Raw genomic sequence first — 12,128 nt, 5'->3', positions numbered from 1 at the left:
CTCACAGGGGCTGATCTTTCACCAGCGTGTGTGAATGCACAATTGGGTCAGGAGGAGATAGCAAGGCAGGGCCCTGTGGACGACAGACACATGCAATGTGTGACTGTGTTGATGTCACCCCACTCTCTCTGACTGCACAAGGTCTGGACCATGGTCCCCAGGGGCCAATTGGAAAGGAGAAAAAAAAAAGGGGGAAAATATAATTTATAAATATTTCAGTGCCCATCAGTGCCCATACCCTTGGTGGGGTTGGCGAAATGGCCTTTCTGTGTGGAGTTTGCATGTTCTCCCCGTGTCCCCTAGGGTAGGTACCCTCACTAAAATATGCAGTCTCTATACGGTGCGGTCTCTATACGGCCTCCCCCTGGCCAGCCGGGGCATAATGTGTTCCTTCCATGCGCTATGTCCTACCGGGGAAACACCCCCCTGTCAGGTGAAAAAAAAGTAGCTTGGACTCCTCATGCATTGAAGGAAGCATGAGAACAGTCCGTTGCTCTCCCCAGGTTGGCAGAGGGAGTGTAGACCCCAGGATTACATTACGTTACCCGGTCCACCCGGTAACAAGATGTGCACATGCACACGCTCTACAGTGGGGGAAGTACAACAGACCAACAGCACGTGCACCAATGCCCTCCCCACTCGATCATGATTGGAGGAAGGCCCCTCTCATCCTGATTGGATGAAGGCTTTGCCACCCAAAGCCCAAACCGAAACTAGGGTTTTTTGACCCCAGGGGCTCACTGGGGACAGGGAGGAACTCGTTATATGGTCAGCACACTTTATAGTAGGGAGGATTATCCAAAAAATAAGAAAAAATAAGTGATATTTGAATTAAGTGAAATCACTGAATATACCTTTAACTCTCTCACCATCTTTCCATGTGGCTCTGTCACTGCGATATGGAGATGAGAAGTGAGGACCATGGCTCCAGGCTTAATGAGTCATTTCGTCTGCCTTTTATAACAGACTGCACTGACTGGATTATTGGAAATCCATCATTGGTGTGTTTAAATGCCAAAGGTCATTTGATCCATTTAACTTCCATCCTTCCGTGCGTGGATATTACTCATTTCTTTTTAAAACCACTGATCCCTTTTCAACTGGAACACCCATTGGCGAAGTTAATAATGCATCCCCTGGTCAATATCTCAAATAGACTTTTGTAACATAATCAATAACTGACACAGCAGAAGCTTGGGAGGTGGAGATTCATCACCATGGAAGCGCTTCCGGGGTGACATGTGAGTTGCGCGCACCTGTGCTCGCGTATAATGTGCGTGTTTATCTTTGTGCGTGTACTCTTATAAAACAATATGGCCGTGCTGTAAACTTTGTGCCGGTCAGCGATTCATCGTGGATGATGAGCCCCCAGGTGTCTTTCCCTTTGGCAGATTCATCGTGTATGATGAGCCCCCAGGTGTCTTTCCCTTTGGCAGGTTGCCTGGAAAAGGCATTAGATTACACAGAATAGATCAGTGTGGAGTTCTACAGCACTGGATGGGGACAGATGTGGTGGACGGTGGTGTGTGGCAGGGTTTTCATGAAAACCATCAGTCACATCGTCGTACTCTCAAAGCTGTACTAAAAGTACTCGCATGTTTTAACTTGCGTAAAAGTGTCAATAACGCAATGTGGAAATACTCTGTTACAGGTAAAAGTCTGGAATTCTAAATTTACAAAAGTATCGGTATGAAAATATACATAAAGTACCAAAGTAGTCATTATGCAGAATGTCCCATTTCACAAGTTTTCAGAAGTATGATTTTCTATTTTCAAATGGCAGAAATGTATATTAGGGCTGAAGTGGGTAATGTATGTTTGTAATAATAATCAAAATCTACTAGAGAATAATTGTAAAGGAGTAAAAGTACAATATTTGCCTCTGAGGTGTAGTGGAGTAGAAGTAAAAGTACCGGAAATTGGAAATACTCCAGTGATACCTCAAAATTGTACTCAAGTACATCACTTGAGTAAATGTACTTTACACCACTGGACAGCTGAGGCAGGATTTTCATGAAAGCCATGCAGTCACACCATCATTACTAAACAGCCCTGACCTACTTGAGAATGACCGAGGCCTTTTATCATGTCATTATTACGCCTAATGTCTAGATGGAAAACATAGGAGGACGGAGGGATATGGCCGAGCACATCTCCAGGCCACTGATCCATACGGGGAAGGAAGGTGCAAATGGCTATCCCGGCCGGGGGGCCTGCGTTGAATCAAAGGAACGGTTCCAGCAGGGGACGTCACCATGACATACAGTGCGTACTTAGAGACCGGCCTACTTAGAGGGATTCTAAATATTGACAGCCTGAACGGAATTTAACCGACTTTCAGTCACAGTATACACACGGGGTAATACGGTAATCCTTTCAAATTAACGAGCTTCATATCTACGCTGCGTTTTGCCCCTTGGGTGCGAGCCAATGCCATTTACTAGATGAGGTGTGTGGGGGGGCAGGGGGGGGAAGCACTGCTCGTATCCCACCATTCAAAGTGATGTATTATTGCCATGTGGCGGAGCTATAGCACTGTGTCTCTTTGATGATTTGGGGGCAGATCATGTGGTTCAAGACTCATCATGGCTTTACGGTGATAACGCCCTGGCTTCGGACCAGGCCGCCAATCTCCTAATGTCAGACAAAATGATTCCCCCATCAGTGCACAAACTCTCTCACGAACGCACGCACGCACGCACGCACCACAAAGGTCCCGGTGGACAGTAGCGTCTGCCGCTTCAGCACTCTGCTTATCTGGCTATGCCAGGTTAGTGCCTCCATGCGACACAGGGCCAACATTGATGTTTTGTTCTCTACAGATGTGGCTGTAGATACCGACACTGCCCCCCGCCACCACAACCACCACCAGAGCCTGTTCAATTACTAGAGAGCGTGACGGGGTGATAGCCACGGCCTCTTTTCTTAAGAGACAAAAGCCATGCCACGGGAGGTAATCAACTGCCTTGTACTGCGCGACACTGCTGCCCTGCTCGTTACTGCAGCGGTACAGACAGGGGAGCACGCACGCACGCACGCACGCACGCACGCACGCGCACACGCACACACACACACACACACACACACACACACACACACACACACACACACACACACAAGTAAAAGCCCAAGTTCGAGGTGCTAGACTGTCAGCTTGTCAACATGTCCACACCTTCCCCATGCGCCCCACCTCCCCTCGGAGCCACCCCTCCCACCACCACCACCTGCTCCCCCTCCCTCCCTCCCTCCATCCTTCCTCCTACGCTCCCCTCTCTCTCTCTCTCTCTCTCTCTCACTCTATGGTCGGAGCTGCATGCATGCTCACTGTCCCGAAACGTGATGAGCCGTTGAGCCCCATGGGAAGTGTCTCCTGGCAGCCAGCTAGACTCCGCTACAGTACATCTGTGGCCGTCAGCTACAGTGAGAGAGAGGCAGGGGGGCAGCGGCAGGCAGGCGAACAGCAGCAGCAGCAGCTGTATTAGCCTGTAGTGGTAGTGGATCAACTTGGGGGAACAAGTATCTTCTTCAACTTGGCTCAGCGTTCAACCCACTGAACTCCCTCTCTCTTCCAGGAGGACATGTGAACAGATACGTTCAGACTCACTGAGGAAGGTGGTGGTGTTGGTGGTTTGGATTGACGCCTCGCCACTTGTGGATACTTTTCCTGGAAAGCGAGACCTGCGTTTTTCTTTTTGGTTCTTTTAAACACGTGAGACGGAGCGGTCCTGATGCGGCGCCTCTGAGCAGGGATGACTCCCGCCCTTTGGTGTCCTCCATCCTCCTCTTCCTCCTTTGCCCTCCTCCTCCGGCCCCCTACACTGCCCACCCCCCTCCTCCTCCTCCTCCCCCCCCTCTTCCCGTCTTGCTCACACGTTTTCCCCGGACGCCTCCGGCATGCCGGGGTCAAGGCAGCGGGATTCGTCATCCACCTCGGCGCGGTCGGAGGGACGCGGAGGGATGCTCGCCGCCACACTTGACCCCTGAGGCTTCGGAGGGCGAAAACAAAGGGATTAATTATGAACTCCGCTTGCTGCCTGCTCCCGTGCGGCGAAGAGCGTGGGATTTGATCAAAGTCCACGGTAAGTACGCGTGCCTTTGTTCTCCGTTGGCTGAAGTCACCGAAGACCTCCATACGGTCATAATTGATTCAATAGGCAGGGCTGTGTTGTTTTATTAATGCACTTGAAACATGGCCTTCATGGGTGGAAGGGGGGCGGGGGCGTAAACAGTAACATGTGTGCACGCGTTTCTGGAAAAAAAAGTATGTGCATCTATTTTTAATGTGGCCCTTTTTACGGTAACGAGGGCATCAGAGAGGAAGTGATCCAGATAGAGGGACGTGTGTCTGTATTCCGTCAGAACACGAGGGAAGTATTCAAAGTAATGTGATGTGAAACATAGAGGCTGCTGTGTATGTTCAACACTTCTGACGGGACTCAGCAGTATAGCAGAAAGCTACTTCAGTGGTATTTCATGAGTGAAACTTTACAGACCAGGCTATAATTCAACTTGTATAGTTATTTTAATATTTCTGTCTATTTTGCTCCCCCCCGCCCCCCCGCCCGTCTTCCTCTAATGTATTCCCTATAACTCAGATTCACTCGAACATTCTGCAGTTGGATAACTTTTGCATTTGTGTAAACTGTATTCTGTTCATCCTCGGTCCCAGGGATATACTATGGTCACTCACCACACTTACTAGGTTTTTACACTACGTACTACTGTACAACTTAGTGCTGCCACTGCCAGTATAGTAACTTCACCTGTATTCTAACTGTTCTACTACATCTTCTATTATACTGGTATCACATTTTGTACAGTCTGGCCCCATTCCAGTGCTCATACATGTATGTATGTGACGGATACAGTTCGCTTTGATTACAGCTCCCTGTTGATGGCCTATGTGTGTCATCTCTTCAGCCCTGTCATTTGTCACAAATCCTGAAATGAAATGATCCATTTAAGATTAAAATTTGTTTTCATACGTTCCACAATTGTGAGTTGTTTTTCTAAGCCCCACTTCGTTTTTATCTTTATATGAAAATCAATTACAGACATTTCAAGCATTTTCTTTTTGGTTTTACATAATAACACAATCCCCAAAAGATGAATAGCCATAATATATTATCAACTACCTGTGTCTAAAACAAGGTCCCATTGGTAGTAAATGATTCAAAGAGAGAGAGAGAGAGAGAGAGAGAGAGAGAGAGAGAGAGAGAGAGAGAGACGGATTAGGCACTGAAGCGTGATTTTAACGAATGCATCCCATGTTGGGGCGTTCAAAGGAATGCGAGAGACTGCCTACCGGGCTATCAAATATTCTGAACAGATCCACAATGCAGTAAACACTTGTTAAGCTTAGTAACCAGTGTGACATTAGGGCTCCTAACAACCTTCTGCATGCCATTGGGACGTCCTTTATAAGAACACTGAATATCAAACAGTGGTGTCTGAAGAGACGTCACGGTTGAGAATATTGCTCCTGGCTCTCCTTGTGCATACAGTAGCAGCATACTGTATTGTACATTATGAGCTATGGCTTTGTGTCAAGCTTTCTCTGTCCCAGTTGATTTCCTCCATGTTTCATGTTGAAACATTGACAAATTGAGTAATCAGTCTGAGATGGAGAAAGAGAGTGAGATGTATATGTAGTAGTGTGCATTTGTGTGCATTAAAACACAGCCTAAAAAACAACCCATATTCGGTCTGCATTTGGTGTTTTAAGCATTGTTATAATTTAGCTATTGAAAAATAGCAGATCTACAAGCTCATAGCGCGCCACCGAGTGGCGCGCTACGAGCTTGTAGGTCTGCTATTTTTGAAAAATCGTGAAAATAAAAATTTAAAAAAAATCTTTTTTTTTTAAATAATTTGGGGACCCCCTAAAATATTTTGGCGACCCCCCGAGGGGTCGCGACCCACGGGTTGAGAACCCCTGGTATAGGCTATGCAGATGACCAGTGACTTATCCTTGCACACAGACTTGCCAAATATTGACTGTAGAAATCATAATAGCACATTTATTTAAATTCCAACTTACAAGGCACAAGTAAATCATTAAAACATTAGTAAATCGTGGAATGTGTGCGCATCATGGTACTTGAATTTAACAAATACTTTTGAGACAAATCTCTCCCCTTATAGTATATAGTGATAGATGGGGACATAATAACCACTACCTAAGTACAATTTTGAAGTATGTGTACTTTACTTGAGTATTTCCAATTTGCAATACTTTTACTTTTACTCCACTACAATTTATTTGAAAGCTTTAGTTACTATAGTTACTTTGTAGAATTTGATTATTATTAAAAAACATTAACCACTTCAGCCCTATAGCCTATACTGAAAATCACTGATCTACAAGCTGCTTATTGGATCATTAAGCTAATGGAACAGTAATGCCAAGTTCCTCTCCATTCTAATTGCATTAGTATTACCCTGTGTGCTGTTGTGCGCAGGCATATTAACCATAATCGTAAAGAAAGAATAATAAAGGTTACTAGTCCATGGCACAATGGCGTCACTTGCCAAAAAGAACAGATTTTCAAGCTAACAGCGCATTGCGAAGTGGATAATGACCTCCCACACCGCTCCTAATGATCATCCTAATGACAGGACGCATGGGCTCAATGCAGAGGACAAATTCCATGTATGTGTATGTAGTTGGCAATTGGTACTTATTACATTCATACTGTACGTCACTGTATTGCATCAAATAACTGAGGTTTACAAAGTCAGCCACTCTGAACTGATACAGTGGTCAGAGAGTTTGTGTATGGGGGGGACGTAGGTTGTATGGTCATTTTTGTCAGTACATTTGTTTTTTGGCAATAACAAATAAGTCATTTTTTGGGTGAACTACTCTAAGATCTAAATGGCTATGAACCTTGACCTTTGACATGGATACCAAGTAGCCTGAAAGAGCCCTGTGCTTTTCTGGGCATAGAGGGGCGGGATCAAACTAGCGCTGGAAACCGACACCGACTTCCTATTGGTTCACCAACCTATGAGCCTGCCTCGCCACCTCCCCGCCCGCCCGCGGTAATGTCTTGAAGTTCCACCACACAGCACCGACGTCCCCACATTTGGACCGACGCCCCTCTGCACTCTTATTGGTTAATGGTTATAATTGGTCACTCCTACCCCTATGCCACCTTTCCTGCTAGGCTCGCCCAGGCATTATTTTTTTTAACAAAACGCCTGCAGGTCGCCGAGGCTAGAGAGACACCAAGAGACTTGGGCTAAGAAATCCTCAACTTCACATATACTGTAGAGCAAGACCTATAACAAGGCTTTACGAGTCCTGGAACAATTCTAAGCCACCTCTGTTCCACCATGACCAGAGGGGAGAAGTAAGTCATTGTTGTGGCCTCCCTTAAGGGTCGTCCTCCAGAATGGCAGTTATGCAGCCATCTTAACCACGGGTCACTGGGCTGACCGACAAAAGAGCCATGGGGTCCAAATACAGTATAGAGCACATGGCGCGCCATGGAGACAAACATACACCGTGTTCTCCCTCTTCTTTGTCTTGCTACGCCTCTCTCTACCTACCACCACACACACACACACACACACACACACCACGGCCAGTGGTGTCATGCTCGTAGAACGCAGTACCACGCCGTGGTACCAGTAAAATTGTGACGTGCACGCGCAGGAACGGAACGGTGCACGTGCGTGCACGCTAGAACGCGTCCCCCTAGATTCAAGAGAAGCAGCACCGAACCTCGCATCACCAGACCCCCCGTCCTATTTTCACACCGGGTCTACAGTCTGCGTGTCAAGTACCGTGCCCAATTCAAATGGCTACTACTTTGCATAACAACAGCTTTAACTGTTACCTGAGCGCAGGTTCTCATATTTGATTGATTGATTATTGATTATTTATTAACAGTTTGCAGAATTACAGTACATTTCAAGCACAGCTCAATACAAAATTATGTTAACTGTGAGTGGACGACCCAATAAAGCACTACACTTGTTTACAAGAGGGTCCACCTTGTTCAATTCATCATAACATTTAAAGACATACAAATATACAAAAAAAACAGGAAATCATCATCATAAAGGAGGTAAAAAAAAGGGAAAAGAAAACATTATACAGTGAGGGGAAAAAGGGGTGGGTGGGGGATTCAGGTTTTACGCGGGCCAGTTTCGAATTGCAGCCGTCCGTAGGTGCCCTTTGAGAGCGGTTTTGAAGGAGTCAAGAGATTTGCATGTCTTAATGACCGTTGGTAGGGCGTTCCACATTTTGTTGGCATAGGAGCGAAAAAGAAATCACCATTACACCACAAACTAAAAAATAAAATAAATATAAATAAATAATTTGGGGACCCCCCAAAATAATTTCGGGAACCCCAGGTTGAGAACCCTTGATCTATATACGCTACGTCTCTAATCCACGTAAATTGAGAATCGTTCGCCACACGGACTTCAAATTCACAGGCCCCACATCACCCCTAAATCTCCATATATGGAGCTGGCCTGTTCTGACATCACAATGTTGCGCGACCTCGCCCTTTATTAGCCAATTCATTGATCGCCCCCCAACGGGCACTGTTAGCAATATTAATGACATCAGGGATTTCCATACTATACGGTATGGGCCCAAAAGGGACACAAACTGACATGTACAACGGGTACTGTGACAAAGCCCCCGATGACTCAGGGACATTTTGTTCGGATCAGCGGTTGTAAGTTCACCCATAGAGCCCTGTTAGAGAGGGCGATGACTGTGTGTATAACAGAACATGTAGATTCTCATTGAGGCCTTACTTAATACTTACAGTAATATCATGAAGGCCATTCTGATTGAGGCCACCAGTGCCTAGTGAAGACACATTCTCGGGGCGAAACTCAATTTGCTTGTTGAGGGCGAGAAGCTATAATCTTTTCACCACTTTGAGGCAAAGCTTTGGCAATGAATCACAGAAATGGCTGGTCTATAATGTGACATTCGCCTGGGAGTGTGGCCCCAATACACAGACAGACAGATCAAATCGCACTCAAATGTCTGGGCTGAACTCGGGAAGGAGGCTAGACAAAAGCCATGCAGTAACTTTATCTCTGTTTTTTAATAGCTATTTACTCCTGGAACAGACGGCCTCATGTGGCTATTCTCCTATGTTATTGTTGATACTACACTCTAAACTATAACGGAATGTACTATTTATAGTGATGCAGCGGTTTTAGCCCACAATATCTGAGTGTACCATTAAAATATAGTAGAGTTTACAAGCTGTTAAAATGCTTGTCTGCACTGACAGTCTGTGTGTGTGTGTGTGTGTGTGTGTGTGTGTGTGTGTGTGTGTGTGTGTGTGTGTGTGTGTGTGTGTGTGTGTGTGAGAGAATGGTGCATTTATAATGGTGCATTTATATAACGCTTTTATCCAAAGCGCTTTACATAGATTGTGCATTACATTCACCCATTCACACACACATTCATACACCGATGGCAGAGAAAACCATGCAAGGCACCAACCTGCACATCAGGAGCAATTAGGGATTCAGAGTCTTGCTCAATGCCACTTTGACACCAAATCTGGGGGAGCCCCGAACCTTGCGGTTCCCATCCGGCCACTCTACCCGTGAGCAACTGCTGCCACACACACGCGCACGCGTGTGTGAGGGCATCAGCACAGTCATCACTGAGTCAGGGGCCAAATTCAACAGCTCAAGCATTCGTGCATAGCTGTCATAACTAATTCATTGCTTACCTGGCACTGCCGCACTGAGCACACTGCCATGGCATCACGGCCCACCTTCTTTCTCTGTAATGTAAGAGAAAACACACTTGTTACACCAGAGGCTGGGCTGAGCCACGTTCCTGTTATATGCAAAACTTGTCACAAAGCTATGGCACAAAACTTTAAAATGTGTAAAGATGCAGTTTATTTGTACAAGGCAGCGTGTCCCCTAGGGCAGGGGTTCTCAACGTTTTTGGCCGGGGACCCCCGGAAATGCTTTGGCAATGTCTCGGGACACCCGCCCCGCCCCCTCCCGACCCCCAATATAAATTGACTGCTACAATAACCTTAACCCATTTTGGGCGGGAACCCCTTTGTGTTTTAAGCATTGTTATAATTTAGCTATTGAAAAATAGCAGATCTACAAGCTCATAGCGCGCCACCGAGTGGCGCGCTACGAGCTTGTAGGTCTGCTATTTTTGAAAAATCGTGATTTTTTTGTGATATTTTATTTATTTTTTTTATTTTTTTTGAAAATAATTTGGGGACCCCCTAAAATAATTTGGCGACCCCCCGAGGGGTCGCGACCCACAGGTTGAGAACCCCTGCCCTAGGGGCCTAGTTATTCCACCCTCCATAGGACGCAGCTTTACCACTGTCTGTTCATGGAGACCCGTGTGGTCGCTTGAGTGTTGACGAGATGTTTCAACGATGCACACGGCAGCAGTAGGAGACCGCGGAAACGCAAAGTATTTTTTATATTTTTTTGAAGTTTTGGCTTCTCTAAAATTCTCTCTTCCTCACGTCCCATGTACCGCCTCCCACGACACAACAGCATTAAAAACATCAAGCATGTACGCGGTTGGCCCATCAGAGGCAGTAACTAGGACGTGCAGCTATAGCCAGTCGCGGTGCGGGAGGTGGGACATGGGAAGTGAGAATTTCAGAGAAGCCAAAACTTAAATATATATATATATATATATAAATATATTAAAAATACTTAACGGCAACGCCGCTTTGCACACGTTTCCACGGTCTCCTACTGCTTCTGTATGCATCGTTGAAACATCTCATTAACACTCAAGCGACCACACGAGTCTCCGTGAACAGACAGTGGTAAAGCTGCGTCCTATGGAGGGTGGAATAACTAGGAAGGGATCCTAGGGTACCGCCGTCCAAAATACAGAAAAGGTAACCGAGGGTCCCGAAAGGGACTACGTGTCCCCATGCAGCAAAACAGGAATCATAATCTTTATTGTAATATCACAGATTTACTGTCATGGTGAGTGAGGAGTTGGACCCAAATGCAAGAGGACTGAGGCCGGAATAGATCCAACGCAAGGGGTTTTTAATAACAAAGGTTGACCAAAGAGTACTCACACTAACATTTGAATGATGAACTGTCCACACATAACAGGGGCGTTTAGACACAGTGGACCAGCTAATCAACACAGGGATAGGCTAGAACACAAACAGGACACAGATGACTAGAGTTAACGATAATCAGGGTGGTTAGACAAGACAGGTAACAGCTGCAAGGGCAAACAGGGAGCACAGGAACAATACTACAAAATAAGATACACAGAAACACCTGGGGAAGAACAGACACACTGTAGACCAGGGGTTCTCAACGTTTTTGGCCGGAGACCCCCGAAAATGCTTTGGCAACGTCTCGGGACCCCCGCCCCGCCCCCTCCCGACCCCCAATATAAATTGACTGCTACAATAACCTTAAACCATTTTGGGCGGGAACCCCTTGGTGTTTTAAGCATTGTTATAATTTAGCTATTTAAAAATAGCAGATCTACAAGCTCATAGCGCGCCACCGAGTGGCGCGCTACGAGCTTGTAGGTCTGCTATTTTTGAAAAATCGTGAAAATAAAATTTTAAAAAACCTTTTTTTTTTCTTTTTTTTTTAAATAATTTGGGGACCCCCTAAAATAATTTGGCGACCCCCCGAGGGGTCGCGACCCACGGGTTGAGAACCCCTGCATTAGAGAACCTTTTTTTAGATGTAATTATCACATACATAACATGCTGCCACCGTTAAGGTTAACACATGGCTCCTGTGCCACTGCCACCGCATAGCACATTTCACATTTCTATAATAAAAAGGTAATTCAAAGTGCACAGAGAAATATTAAGAGCATTAAACCTCTGAAGCCATATACAGTTGGAGGCCATCGATATTGTCCTTTTTTTTTGCTGAGGTTTGCGTGATCTGCGCAAAACCCCTTTTGGTGTTTTAAACATTATGTTATAATTTAGCTATTGAAAAATAGCAGATCTACAAGCTCATAGCGCGCCACCGAGTGGCGCGCTACAAGCTTGTAGGTCTGCTATTTTTGAAAAATCGTGAAAATATTTATTTCAGAAAACTGGAGGATTTAGAAGGATTTTTGTAACATTTTGAGGTCAGGCCTAAATGGGTCAAATGAT

At 45.7% G+C, this 12,128-nt stretch overlaps 1 long non-coding RNA gene across 1 annotated transcript in view; it reads right to left on the bottom strand.

The window, feature by feature from the left end:
* LOC306942756 overlaps positions 1–12,128 on the bottom strand; it is a 54,411-nt gene that overhangs the window by 38,730 nt on the left and 3,553 nt on the right. The window contains exons 2-3 of the long non-coding RNA XR_013792334.1: positions 11,070–11,150; positions 9,720–9,773 (exon numbers count right to left, since the gene is read on the bottom strand). This is a non-coding gene — a long non-coding RNA (uncharacterized lncRNA). The remainder of the gene's footprint in view (positions 1–9,719; positions 9,774–11,069; positions 11,151–12,128) is intronic.

This window comes from Electrona antarctica (assembly GCF_951216825.1).
Source record: "Electrona antarctica genome assembly, chromosome: 18".
Lineage (NCBI taxonomy): Eukaryota > Metazoa > Chordata > Actinopteri > Myctophiformes > Myctophidae > Electrona > Electrona antarctica.
The sequence above is the reverse complement of the archived record's forward strand: the minus strand, read 5'-3'. Positions and strand labels throughout refer to the sequence as shown.